The sequence below is a fragment of the Aotus nancymaae genome, unplaced genomic scaffold (genome assembly GCF_030222135.1).
Source record: "Aotus nancymaae isolate 86718 unplaced genomic scaffold, 86718_ANA_hifiasm-v0.15.2.pri h1tg000002l, whole genome shotgun sequence".
Classification (NCBI taxonomy): Eukaryota; Metazoa; Chordata; class Mammalia; order Primates; family Aotidae; genus Aotus; species Aotus nancymaae.
In genome coordinates this window covers 15,999,147-16,011,358 of record NW_026988413.1, presented here as the reverse complement: position 1 = coordinate 16,011,358, position 12,212 = coordinate 15,999,147, and the positions used below count along the sequence as shown (strand labels likewise).

At 44.8% G+C, this 12,212-nt stretch overlaps 1 protein-coding gene across 2 annotated transcripts in view; it reads left to right on the top strand.

Annotated features, from left to right (window-relative positions):
• Positions 1–1,096: 1,096 nt before the first annotated feature.
• Positions 1,097–12,212, top strand: part of AGK (acylglycerol kinase) — a 150,620-nt gene continuing 139,504 nt past the window's right edge. The window contains exon 1 of one of the 2 annotated variants that reach the window (XM_012447482.3): positions 1,097–1,232. The gene's annotated coding sequence lies outside the window, so the exon portion shown is untranslated. Of the gene's footprint in view, positions 1,233–7,585; positions 7,606–12,212 lie in introns of those variants that run through there. The other variant, XM_064372837.1, reaches the window with a different exon arrangement.

Below are 12,212 nucleotides of genomic sequence, written 5' to 3'. Positions count from 1 at the left end.
CACCCCTTACCCCTGTTCCCATTAATCCAGACATTTCCCTCCTTTTCTTCTTTATTTTTTTTTTGAACCCCTATTCTTCAGAACCTGGCTTACTGGGGAACTAGAAAGAGATCCTAGAAATAACTCAATTTAGGACACACTTCACTGACATATTAGAGCACAGGTAATGTACTTAAACCTTTCTTGATGACTCAGGTGGGCAGTGTTCAGAATGAGCTGCCGTGGGAGGAACTTCATGGATTGACTACACTTGGAGGTCAGCATGGTTGGGCTCTCAAATTGCAGAATCAGCAGCTTTATCATTTTGATTCACCAGGAGCAATCACACATTGCAGAGTCACGCTATAACATTCTTAAGAGAACAAAGACAAAACTAGAGTGCCAGTGTACTGATTTATCAGGGGGATAAACTGTTAGTGGTAGAGATGGGCGAGACGCTCACCAATCTTTTTTCTACTGCCTCGGCACATAGGGAGACTATATCCCCCAGCCTTACTTGCAGTTAAGTGAAACAACGTGAGTGAGTTCTACCTAAGGGAATGCAGACAGAAGTGATATATGCCACTTGTAGATATAGCCAAAAAGTGTCCCAAGTGCTGGAAGTAAAGGACCCTGCAGTGGAGGAGAAACACAATAGAAGGATCCTGGATCCAGGAGTCACCACATGGAAGAGAGCCACCAGGCGAGATGCATGACTCACATTGGGCTATCATGTGGACAAGAAATAAAATTGTATTGTGTTAAGACACTGAGCTTTAGAGATTGTTTATAAGTTAGCATTAGTATATATTTACAGGGGAAAAAATAACTTATTTCCACTGTCCCAAATACCCATTTCCCATATCAAGGTACATAAGAAACCTTGCTGTCAGAGACTTGCTTGGGGAGCATGAAATAGAGCAAAGCCCTGAGAGTTAGTTTATTTAACTGCAATACAACTTAAGCAAGAGTTTTTGCTTTAGCTTAGGATACTGGAAACAGGTTGATGATGCAAGTTAGGTGTGAGGGGCATTATAATGGTCATTTTTGAAACATAGGGTATCATCTAACTACCTGTTCATCTTTCGATTTAGGAGGAAAGAGGAGCACAAGAACCCAGAAGAAATTGTACCTACTCAGAAGTGGGGAGTGAGGATGGAAGCGCCCAGATTCAAAGGCATCATGAAGTGTCATGCCAAGACAGAAAAGACTTTGGGCTGGCCAAAAGAAAATTGGCCAAATTTATGGATGAGGTAGGTGTTAGTTAAGTTCCAGGCACACATATGGTTTACCATCTAGTCAACATCTCCATGTGGATGCCTAATCAGTGTTAACAGAAAAACTTTTGACAAATTAAATTTAACAGAGTTTATTTGAGCAAAGGATGATTCATGAGTTGGGCAGCACTCAGAACCAGAAGAGGTGCCCTGCAAAGTGGGCAGTGAGTACTTACAGACAGAAAATGGAAGTGGAGTACAGAAATAGCTTGATTGGTTACAGCTAGGTGTTTGCCTTACTTGGACATGGTCTGATCAGTTGGCTGCCCATAATTAACCAAAGTTCAGCTGGTGAGATCGGCCTATCTATTACAAAATATATACTTCTAAATTAGGTCTTCAGTTTGTTTACTCACTGAGTTAGCTTGCAATTTGCTACATAGGGAGTCAAAATAGAGAAGCAGCCTCAGGCAAATGGCCTCCTGCTTATTTAATTTAACACAGGCTTTCCAAATCTAGCAAGCCCAAAACTTCCTCCTAAAGCCCCTCCCATCTCAATAAACATTTATTCTATTTTTCCACTTTCTTAGGTCAGAAACCATAAAGCTCATCTTAACTCATCTTTTTTTCTCATGCTCCACATTCAGTCCATTAGCAAATTCTGTGTGCCCTACCTGCAAAATATGTCCAGAAATCAGCTACTTCTTACCATCAGGCTGTGCCACCCTGTGCCACCTTGTTCCAAGCTAAAAACTTCCTTATGGTAGTGCAAAGGTTTCCTAATTGCCCTCCCTGCTTCCAGCCTTGCTTCCCTACTATCTATTTGCAGTCATAACATTTTTATTTTAAAATGGAAATCAGATATCATTAGTCAAACTCTCCAAATGATTGCCATCTTACCAAAAAATGAAATCCCAAGTTCTGATTGTAGTCTGCATGATCTGGGCCCCTGCTTCATGAGAAGAGGAACTTAGTCTGTTTTGTTCTGTTTTGTTTACTGCTATGTTCCCAGCAAGAATGCTGCCTGACACACATTAGGTATATAGTAAATATTTCTTGGATGATAGACTTAGAGGTAGAGACTAAGATGAAAAGAAAAAGAAAGAAAAATATTTGAGGCCATAGTCACAAACATACACAGCATGTATTTAATGACCTTTGAGGGTGATAGCTCAAATGCTACAACATGGGAATGTCACCACTGTATGAGGAAGAACTTGGAACACACTCAATTTCCTAATTTTTATGAAATATATGAAGATTTCCCCAATGAATATGAGGAAGAGGGTTAATTCCACAAGCATCTTGGCTTCTTGACTTTTTTATAAAAAGTATTTTATTTTTTATTTTTATTTTTTGGAGACAGAGTCTTTCTCTGTGGCCCAAGCTGGAGTGCAGTGGCGTGATCTCCACTCACTCAACCTCTGCCTCCTGGGTTCAAGCAGTTCTTGTGTCTAAGCCTACTGAGTAGCTGGGACTACAGGCACAAACCACCACGCCCAGCTAAATTTTTTGTATTTTTAGTAGAGACAGGGTTTCACCATGTTGGCCAGGCTGATCTCAAATTCCTGACCTCTGGTGATCCACCAGCCTTGGCCTCCCAAAGTGCTGGGGTTATAGGCATGAGCCACCATGCCTGGCCTTATAAAAAGTGTTTTAAATCCTCATTTATAAAACATTTCATAAATTATTTCAATTTAGAAAGTTCTATCTGAAAAGTAGAAGATATATACCACTATGTAGCTTAATGTGCACATGTCAAGGGCATTGTATATTCAGATACTGTATTTCTTTTGACAGATGCAACCTTGCAGGTGGATGATAATGAATAAGCATAACCAAAAATATGGAAAGTCACTCTCAATCCGTTCTATTGGATTTGAGAAGTCCCCCTGAGCTCATTTCCTCATTGTCTCTTGTTTTCCTTGGCACACCATCCTTGTGGGTAGTGATCTGGGTCTCACCTCTGCTTTATGTCATCCTTCAGGTTCTAGCTTAAATGTCTCCTCTCAGAGCAACTGTCCCTGACCACCATTTAAAGTAGGCAGCCTCTACGTGTTAATTCTCCTTCATAGAGTCCTCTCATTTTCCTTTGTGGCACTTATCAGTAATCTGTAATCACATATTGATTTCTTGCTGTTTATTCAATGTTACCTATCCTCCCAGAGTGTAAGCTCCTTGAGGTCAGGACCATGTCTGTTTTGTCACAATGGGATGACTAGGGCTTGACTTAAGTAGACATTCCATAGTAGACACTGCATAGGAATTCAATGGATACAAGTGAGAAAGAGTGAATGAAGGAAGGTGGGCCTGGGCTAGGGAGCTGGGCTGCCAGGGTCAAGTTTAGGCCATCAGCCCTGCTCAGGACAAATGTCCTGACTCCTGCTCTGAGCCCTCCTCCCAGTCCAGCTCTGTGCTTCCCATAGCTGTTGATCATCTCACTGACAGGCAGGCTCAGCCAAGAAAGTGGAAAGAGGAAAAGAAAAATGAGGCACAGGAGGGTAGAATGGAAAATCTAGGCTCTTTTAGCAGCCACTCTTCCTTATTTCTTGCTAGAGTATTGGCACCTTTAAAAGCCTTGGCTGTCCTCCCCAACCTCCCCACTCAATCACAAACCACAGCACCTAGAAAAAAAGTAAAGGCAAAAATCAATGTGCTAAATCTCAGTTGGGCTCAGTAGCAACTCCCTGCAGCTTCCCTCTGCAAGCTGTGGAACTGAGCCTTCCAGCTCTCTCTCTGAACTTGACTCCAGAGGTGGGGAGCTTGCATGCTAAAAATATGCCCTCTCTCCTTCTGCACCCCATCCCCAGCCTGCTGAAAACCAAGGAGAAAGCCTCTGAGACTCTCCCCTTTGCCCTCCATTCACAACTCAGATTGTCCACTGATTTCATCTACCCTCTCCTGCTGTCCACTCTCTGCTCCTTTTCCTCTCAGCCCTTGCTCAGTCTCTGCCCCAGTTACCCAGCCAATGGCCTATAAAGTTTTCCATTCAGAATTTCCCTCTTTACCCTCTCTCTTAGATGTGTAGAGAGTGAAAGGGAAAGAGGGTTGTTATCTGGGTGCAGAGGGTTGAGTTGGGAAGAGAATCATATTTTTATTATTAAAATATTAAAATAACACATTTTCATTTCTCCCACCCCCGCCCCCTTTTTTTGAGCCAGAGTCTTGCTCTGTTGCCCAGGCTGGAGTGCAGTGGCATGATCTTGACTCACCACAACCTCTGCTTCCCGGGTTCAAACAATTCTCATGCCTCACCTTCCCTAGTTGTTGGGATTACAGCTGTGCACTACCAATCCCAGCTAATTTTTTGTATTTTAGTAGAGAGAGAGTTTTGCAATCTTGCCCAGGCTGGTCTTGAAATCCTGGCCTCAAGTGATCCACCTACCTTGGCCTCCCAAAGTGCTGCAATTACAGGCTTGAGCCACCACACCTGGCCCATTTCTGCCTTAACCCATATTCTTTTCAGCTCTTTCCCTCCAAGTTTGAGCCATGGAGCCTACTGTCCCAGGGAAGGAGAAGGTGAGAGCCATGGAGAACTAAGAGATGACCAAGCACCTTTTGGTGTTAAATCTCACTTACTTGACCACTTAATCAGGAGCTTTCTCTTGAGAGCTAGGCTTTGTGGAAAGAGAACAGGGATTTCTAAATTCTAGATCTTCTCCTTTAACCTACTGAGAGCCCTACCTGGCTGGATAGAGGGGTGAATTTTAGAAAAGGAAGGTCCGTGTCAGAAAGAAGACCCATCTTGTTGAATGCTAGAATGAAGCATATGAGGAGTAAGAAGAGACAGAGCAGGGACAAGAGATCACATAGATTCTAATTCCTAAGGACAGACACTCAGGGGTGTGTGTGTGTGTGTGTGTTGTGTGTGTGTGTGTGCATACATGCTCATGTGCAAGTGTGCATGCATGCTCATAGGTGAAGAACAGGAGAGAGAGGTGGGAAATCTGCAAATTAAAGTGAAGGGTGGGCTTGTGTCACATGTACCTGGGCATACCTTAAAGGAAGCTCCCAGTTCCCAACTAAAGTCCTACCTCTCCACAGTGAAAAGAGGCAGTCATAAGGCATCCGCTGAGGAAGTGGCTGGATGAGGGAGCCTGGAGCAGCACTCCCAACTCTTGACGGCTGGCTCAGGAAGAACAGAGGGCTCAGATGACTTACCAGGCCCAGAGAGGATGCTGAGAGGGCTAGGAGCCCACAGAGGCTTGTTGTTTGACAATACACATTGAGTATTGCCAACCAAGGAAGTCTCCAGAGCCTGTATTGGGCTCCATCGCAGAAACATGGTCACTGCCCACGTGGCTGGCCTAAGCCCCCAGCCCCTCTAGAAGTTAAGCTGATACCACATGACTCAAAGACCCCAACATACATCACAATGTTAGACTTTCTGGTGTGGCCCAAAGCCCCCAGGAAAACTATTATCAGGCATGACATTGCAAGGGCTTAGACATTGCCTCTCAAGACCTGAGCACAAAGCCCAGGCCTCTCTTTAGGCAATGTTAACTTATTTACTACACACATATCTAAGGTCACACCTGATGATGGAGACACACCTGGAACTGGAAGTTTCTGGAAAGGTGGCTTAATGTAATAGGCTCTAGAATTAGAAAGACTTAGACCCATATCTTGACTCTGCTCCTTATCAGCTCTTTGAACTTGGGCAAGGCTCTGTTTTTATTGGTAAAACAGAGATAATAAGACAGAGGTTATAGAGTAATTGTGAGCATTAAATAAAATAATTCAGGTAAAGCACTGAGATAAGTACCCTCCATAAATGGTGGCTATTTTCAAAAATACCTGTTGATTGACAGATCTTTTCTTGCTGTGAGCACCCATGCATTTATTGACCTGGCCATGTTTGTGGTAGACCCCTGATGGCTCCACACGGTCTTAGACTCCTCTGATGGCAGGGCATAGTCTTCCTTAAGACATGAGTGGTGAGAGATGGTTTATGGGAAAATAAGTAAAACATGAATCTCTTAGTCAGGCAATAATAACTTCTGGGAACTTGTGAACGGCAGAACAAGCAGGTTTCAAAGGGTAATAATGTAGCACAGCTTACCCTCTTGAAGTCTAGCACCAACAGTGGGTCAGGATTCATTTCACTGCCTCCCCAGCAGCAGAAATTCATGTTCTTGTGCTCTGCCATTGATAGGGTTCAGTGACACTGTTCCCATCTGCTGCATCTTCAGATCAAATTGAACATAGAAAGAGAAGGTAATTGGTTGGACTTTATAATCATCGCCTCTATTGGGCTTAGCTCTCACCAAGACACATCTGGTCAGCTTGTGGGTTGGATGTGCCTGAGTCAGGAACCTGCTCCTGGTCCAATCAGCTGTGGCTCAGGAAGCAGCATCCATGTGGTAGCAGGGAAGAAATTTGGGATTAAGGAAATGTGGTAGGCAGCCTCTACGATGGCCCCAGTGGACCCTACCTCCTAGTATTCACACCCTTATACAATCCCTTCCCTTGAGTGTGGACGGGACTTTTTGACTTGCTTCAGTGATGGTATGTCACTTCCAAGATTAGGTTATAAATGACTCTGGCTTGCATCTTGATTACTTTCTCTTGCTCTCTCTCTTTTTTTTTTGGAGACTGAGTTTTGCTCCTGTTGCCCAGACTGGAGTGCAATTGTATAATCCCAGCTCACTGCAACCTCCACCTCCTGGGTTCAAGCGATTCTCCCACCTCAGCCTCCCAAGTAGCTGGGATTACAGGCATGTGCCAACACGCACAGCTAATTTTCTATTTTTAGTAGAGATGGGGTTTCTCCATGTTGGTCAGGCTGGTCTTGAACTCCCAACCTCAGGTGATCTGCCCACCTTGGCCTCCCAAAGTGCTAGGATTACAGGCTTGAGCCCCCATGCCTGGCTTTTTTTTTTTTTTTTTTTTTTTTGAGACAAGAGTCTCATTCTGTCACCCAGCCTGGATGGAGTGAGTGGTGTGATCTCAGCTCACTGCAACCTCCGCCTCCTGGGTTCAAGTAATTCTTGTGCCTTAGCCTCCCAAGCAAATGGGACTATAGGTCTGCACCACCACACCCAGATGATTTACATATATATATATATATATATATATATATATATATATTTAGTAGAGACAGGGTTTTGCCATGTTGGCCAGGGTGGTTTTGAACTCCTGGCCTCAAGTAATCTGCCTGCCTCAGCCTCCCAAAGTGCTGGGATTACAGGCATGAGCCACCATGCCTGGCCTCTTGCTCTCTTTCTGATTACTCTTTCTGGGGTTTCAGCTGTCATGTCATGGAGGCAGCCCACATGAATGAGTTTGGAAGCAGATCTTTGGAGGCCTGCTAACAACCACTTGAGTGGACTGTGAAGCAGCTCTTCTCCCTTTGAGCCTTCAGATGAGACTGCAGCCCTGGCCAGAGACCTTGAGCCAGGAGCACCAGGTAAACCAACTCAGATTCCTAACCCATAGCAACTGTGAGGTAATTGATACTTTCTGTTTTAAATGGCTAGGTTTGGGGTAATCTGTAAGTCAGTCATAGATCAATACTACAGGAATCACCTCATATTGCTGCCCTCAGCAGGGATTTGTGGGAGCAGCTCAGCCTGTGCAGTTCACATATCCATGAGAAAGCATAAGGGTAGCTCAGGTTTAAAACAGTGACTCCCTGAAGGCAGTGTCCTGCCATGGAGGACAGGAACGGGCTTGGTGTGCAATCCACATTTGTCGGTTAAAGAGCAGTGCCTTCACTGTAGAAGAAGACAGGTGACAGTGACAGTGTGTCAGAACAGTCACATGTAGGCATCCCTCTCACAACGAGAAATAAAGCTCTTGTTGGCTGAGATCCCTACACATTCCATATATGCAAATCAGGACATGGATTCCTTGCCAGCAAGAGTTCAGATGGACCCTTCTTTTCTTTTAAGTATAGCAACCAGCAGTTTCTTGATCCTTTTCAATCCATAGGATGGTTACTCACGTCTTTCTTGGAGCAGTTGTTCTGAGAAATGCTTCCAAAGGATGGAAACAAGTGAGTTCTGAGAAGTCACATCTCATTTTGTTTGCTAAGGGGCTATCTAGACATCACTGTTCTGACAGTCAGCTCCAAGCCTGGCCTACTCAGTCAGGTAACGGACACCTGACACTGTTGTGTCCATTCAGCTGTCCCTCCTACAACCCAGCTTGGGGGAGCATGCATTCTTCCTAATATTTTCACACTGGGATAACTTTGTTAAAAGATTTTATGGTTATGTGATTGTATAATCTAATCAGCCACTTGCTTTCATGAGGATGTCTCCAACTCTACAACATGTATCATAGCACCCCCTCTAGCTAGCATTTTGAAGGCAGAGATTTGGTCTCATGCATCCTCTGACACATTGGACACAAAGACAGGTGGTCACATGTGCTCCTCAGAATCATGCAAGGAACATGTGTAGAAGTATGTTTGTTGCCACAGTTCACTCAGATGTGCCAAGAAAATGTAGCTTTTAAATTTCTCATAACTGATCTCTTTATCAGCAGCCCCCGTCCCACCGGGTAACTACTAAGAGAAAGAAAAGTGATACTTGCTCAGTGTATGGTTTCACAGCTTACTTTGCCACAGATAGTCCTGCTTCTGGATCACTCAGACTCTTTCTGGTTTCAAGTTCAGTTGTTTAGATTTCCTCCACTGCTGATTCCTTTCTAGGATGGTGCATGGGAAGGTGGAGAGTCTTTAGGATTTGGTGGTAGCAGAGATGGGGGGACCTGGAACCTTTGTTTACTCATCCCTCAAAAATATTGATTGAACCCCTACTGTGTACTGGGTGCATTCTGGGTGCTGAATACACAGCAGTGAACAAAACAAAGTCCTCACCCTCTGGCCTCATGGATCTTACATTCTTCTGGATGTGCCATGGATAATAAATAGACTAAAAATATGCAATATGTTGGGGAGATGAGCAATATGAGGGGGTGGAGAAGCAGGCTAAGGTAAATAGGGCATGCAGGGTGAGACCATCGTTATTCAGGGAAGTCCCCATTAGTAAGAAGCCATTTGAAGCTAAGTCCTGAAGAAAGTGAAGGTCTGAATCCGGGGAAGGGTCTTCCAGGTGTGGAGACGATCAAGTGCAAGAGCCCTGAGGCAAGAGCATGTGTGATGTTGGAGGAAGAGCAGGGAGTTCCAGCTGGCTGGACGGGAGCAGGTGAACGGAGAGGCAGCGGGCACCAGGTGGGCCTGGTGGGCCTGGTGGACCATGGGAAGGAGTTTTGCTTTTACTCTAAATGAGATCAGAAGACACTGGAGGATTCTGAGCCAAGTGCATGTTAGAAGCCTTACTGTAGCCACTGTGTGGAGAATAGACTGTAGAGAGCAAGGGTAGGAGAAGAAAGGTGAGTCAGAAGGCAACTGCAAAATCCTGGGGTAGATGACAGGGCACAGGCCAGGTCAGCAGCACCGGGGGTGGAGTAGGCAAGGAACTTTACTAACAGCAGGGGAGAAAAGGAGATCACGTATGCTTCGTGGGGTTTCGTTGAGCAACTAGAAGACTGGTGTTTCCATGCAGAAAAAGGGAAGACTGAGAGGAGGCAGTTTTCCAGGGGAAGAAGAGGTCAAGGAGTTCAGTTTTGGATACTTTTTTTTTTTCGAGATGCAGTACCCCTCTGTCACCCAGGCTGGAGTTCAGTGGCACGATCTCGGCTCTCTGCAACCTCTGCCTCCCAGGTTCAAGTGATTCTCCTGCCCCAGTCTCCTGAGTAGCTGGAACTACAGGCATGTGCCACCACGCCTGGCTAATTTTCATATTTTTAATAGAGATGGGCTTTCACCATGTTATCCAGACTGGTCTCTAACTCCTGACGTCAGAGGATCCACCAGTCTCAGCCTCCCAAAGTGCTATGATTGCAGGCGTAAGCCATTGCACCCAGCTCAGTTTTGGCTCCCTCCCTCCCTCCCTCCCTTCCTTCCTTCCTTCCTTCCTCCCTTCCTTCCTTCCTTCCTTCCTTCTTTCCTTCCTTCCCTCCCTCCCCCCGTCCCTCCCTCCTTCCCCCCTTCTTCCCTCCTTCCTTCCTTTTGAGTGTCACTCTGTCACCCAGGCTGGAGTGCAGTGGCGTGATCTCAGCTCACTACAACCTCTGCTTCCCAGGTTCAACCCATTCTCCTGTCTCAGCCTCCTGAGTAGCTGGGACTACAGGTGTGCACCACCACGCCTGGCTAATTTTCGTATTTTTAGTAGAGACAGGGTTTCACCATGTTGGTCAGACTGGTCTCAAACTCCTGACCTCAGGTGAGCCACCTGCCTCTGCCTCACAAAGTGCTGGGATTACAGGTGTGTTCCATCATGCCTGGTGGATACTTTTATTTTGTAAGTGGAAATGGTGAGGAAGAAACTGGCTTTAACAATCTGGTGTTCAAGGAAGAGCTAGGACTGGAGACGTGCATGTGAGATTTGTAGTGCACGGGCAGTGTTTAAAGCTGTGACACTGGATTATATCACTAAGAGAGGGAGTTTGGAAACCCAGAGTTTAGATACAAAGAAGAATAAAGAATACAAAGAAATAAAGGATCATCAGCAGAAAGGACTGAGAAGTGTGGCAGGGCCCGGCCATTGGCCCTGGTCTCAAAGTCTCCGCCCTTAACAGTCCCTTTTTCCTGGAAAGTAATGCTGGGTACATCTCCCTGGGAGAAGATAACTGGAAGCTTTGTGTTTGGAACTTCCCTGGATTCTGCCCCATGCATTTCTTCCCTTAGCTGTTTCTATTCTGTTTTCTTTCGCTGTAAGACACTATAACTCTGAGTAGAACAGCTTTCAGTGATGCTGTGAGTCCTTCTAGTAATATCAAACCCGAAAGTGGTTGGGGAAATCCCTGAACTTGCAATTAGTGTCAGAGTCAGGGCAATTTTGTGATCTGTTCTCTGGCTTTGTAATGTGTCTCTTAGGCTTTCAGTCTGAGCTTCCTCATCCATGACACTGGAAAAGATGACAATAATTGCTTTACTTATGTGGAGCTGGAGACAGTGTGGATAACAAGCTCTGGAGTTGTGCAGTGCACATCCTGAGAAACCCTCTGTGGCAGCCCTGGCTATCTTGTAAGTGGTTGTAAGGACTGAATCTTTTTGACATTTATTGAGCACCCACTCTGGAGATCCATAGATAAGTAAGACACGACTCTTGTCCTCAAGGGCTTATCTTACAGTGATGAGACCAATAGGAAAGAAACATTTGATGAGAAACAGTGCCACAACCATGTTACTTTTTAAAAATCTTATTGAAGCCTTATAAAGATACAAAAAGTACGCACATTTGCTTGTATGGCTCAATGAATGCTCATGAAGTGAACAAATCCATGTAACCACCCAGGTCAAGAAGGAGAACATGACCCAGCAGCATCCTAAAGCCCTAGTTCTCTTCCTGATCACCTTTCTTCTTCCTCTCCACATGAAGCCACTACCTTAACTTCTAGCAGCGGGCTTGCATGTTTTTCAACTTTATATAAGTGGAGTACTACCATATGTATTCTTTTTGTGTCTGGCTTCTTGCTTAATGTTATGTTTGTGAGATCCATTCAAGCTGGAGCTGGAAGCTGTGACTCATTTATTTCACTGCTGTAAAGAATTCTGTTTTATGAACATACACCACAATATACAATATATAAAAATCTATTCTAGCCCTGATGTACATTTGGGCTTTTTCTGCCTTTTGGCCAACAAAAATTATACAGCGCTGAGCAACCTTAGATGTGTCTTTTGAAGCACATGTATATGCATTTCTGTTGGCTACCATGGTAGGTGAAGTAATGATCCCTCAACGATGTCTGTGTCCTAATCCCTAGAACCTGTGAATATGCTACATTTCATGGCAGAGGGAATGGAGGTAGAAAATGGAAGTAAATTTGTTAATAGCTGACATTAGAGTAGGAAAATTACTCTGGATTATCCAGGTAGGCTCAGAGTAACTCAAGGATCCTTAAATGTAGAAGAGGGAGACAGAAGAGGAGGTCACAGTGACATCATGTGAGAACTCCCCTCTTGCTAGCTTTGGGACTATCAGACAGGGACTGTGAGTGGGC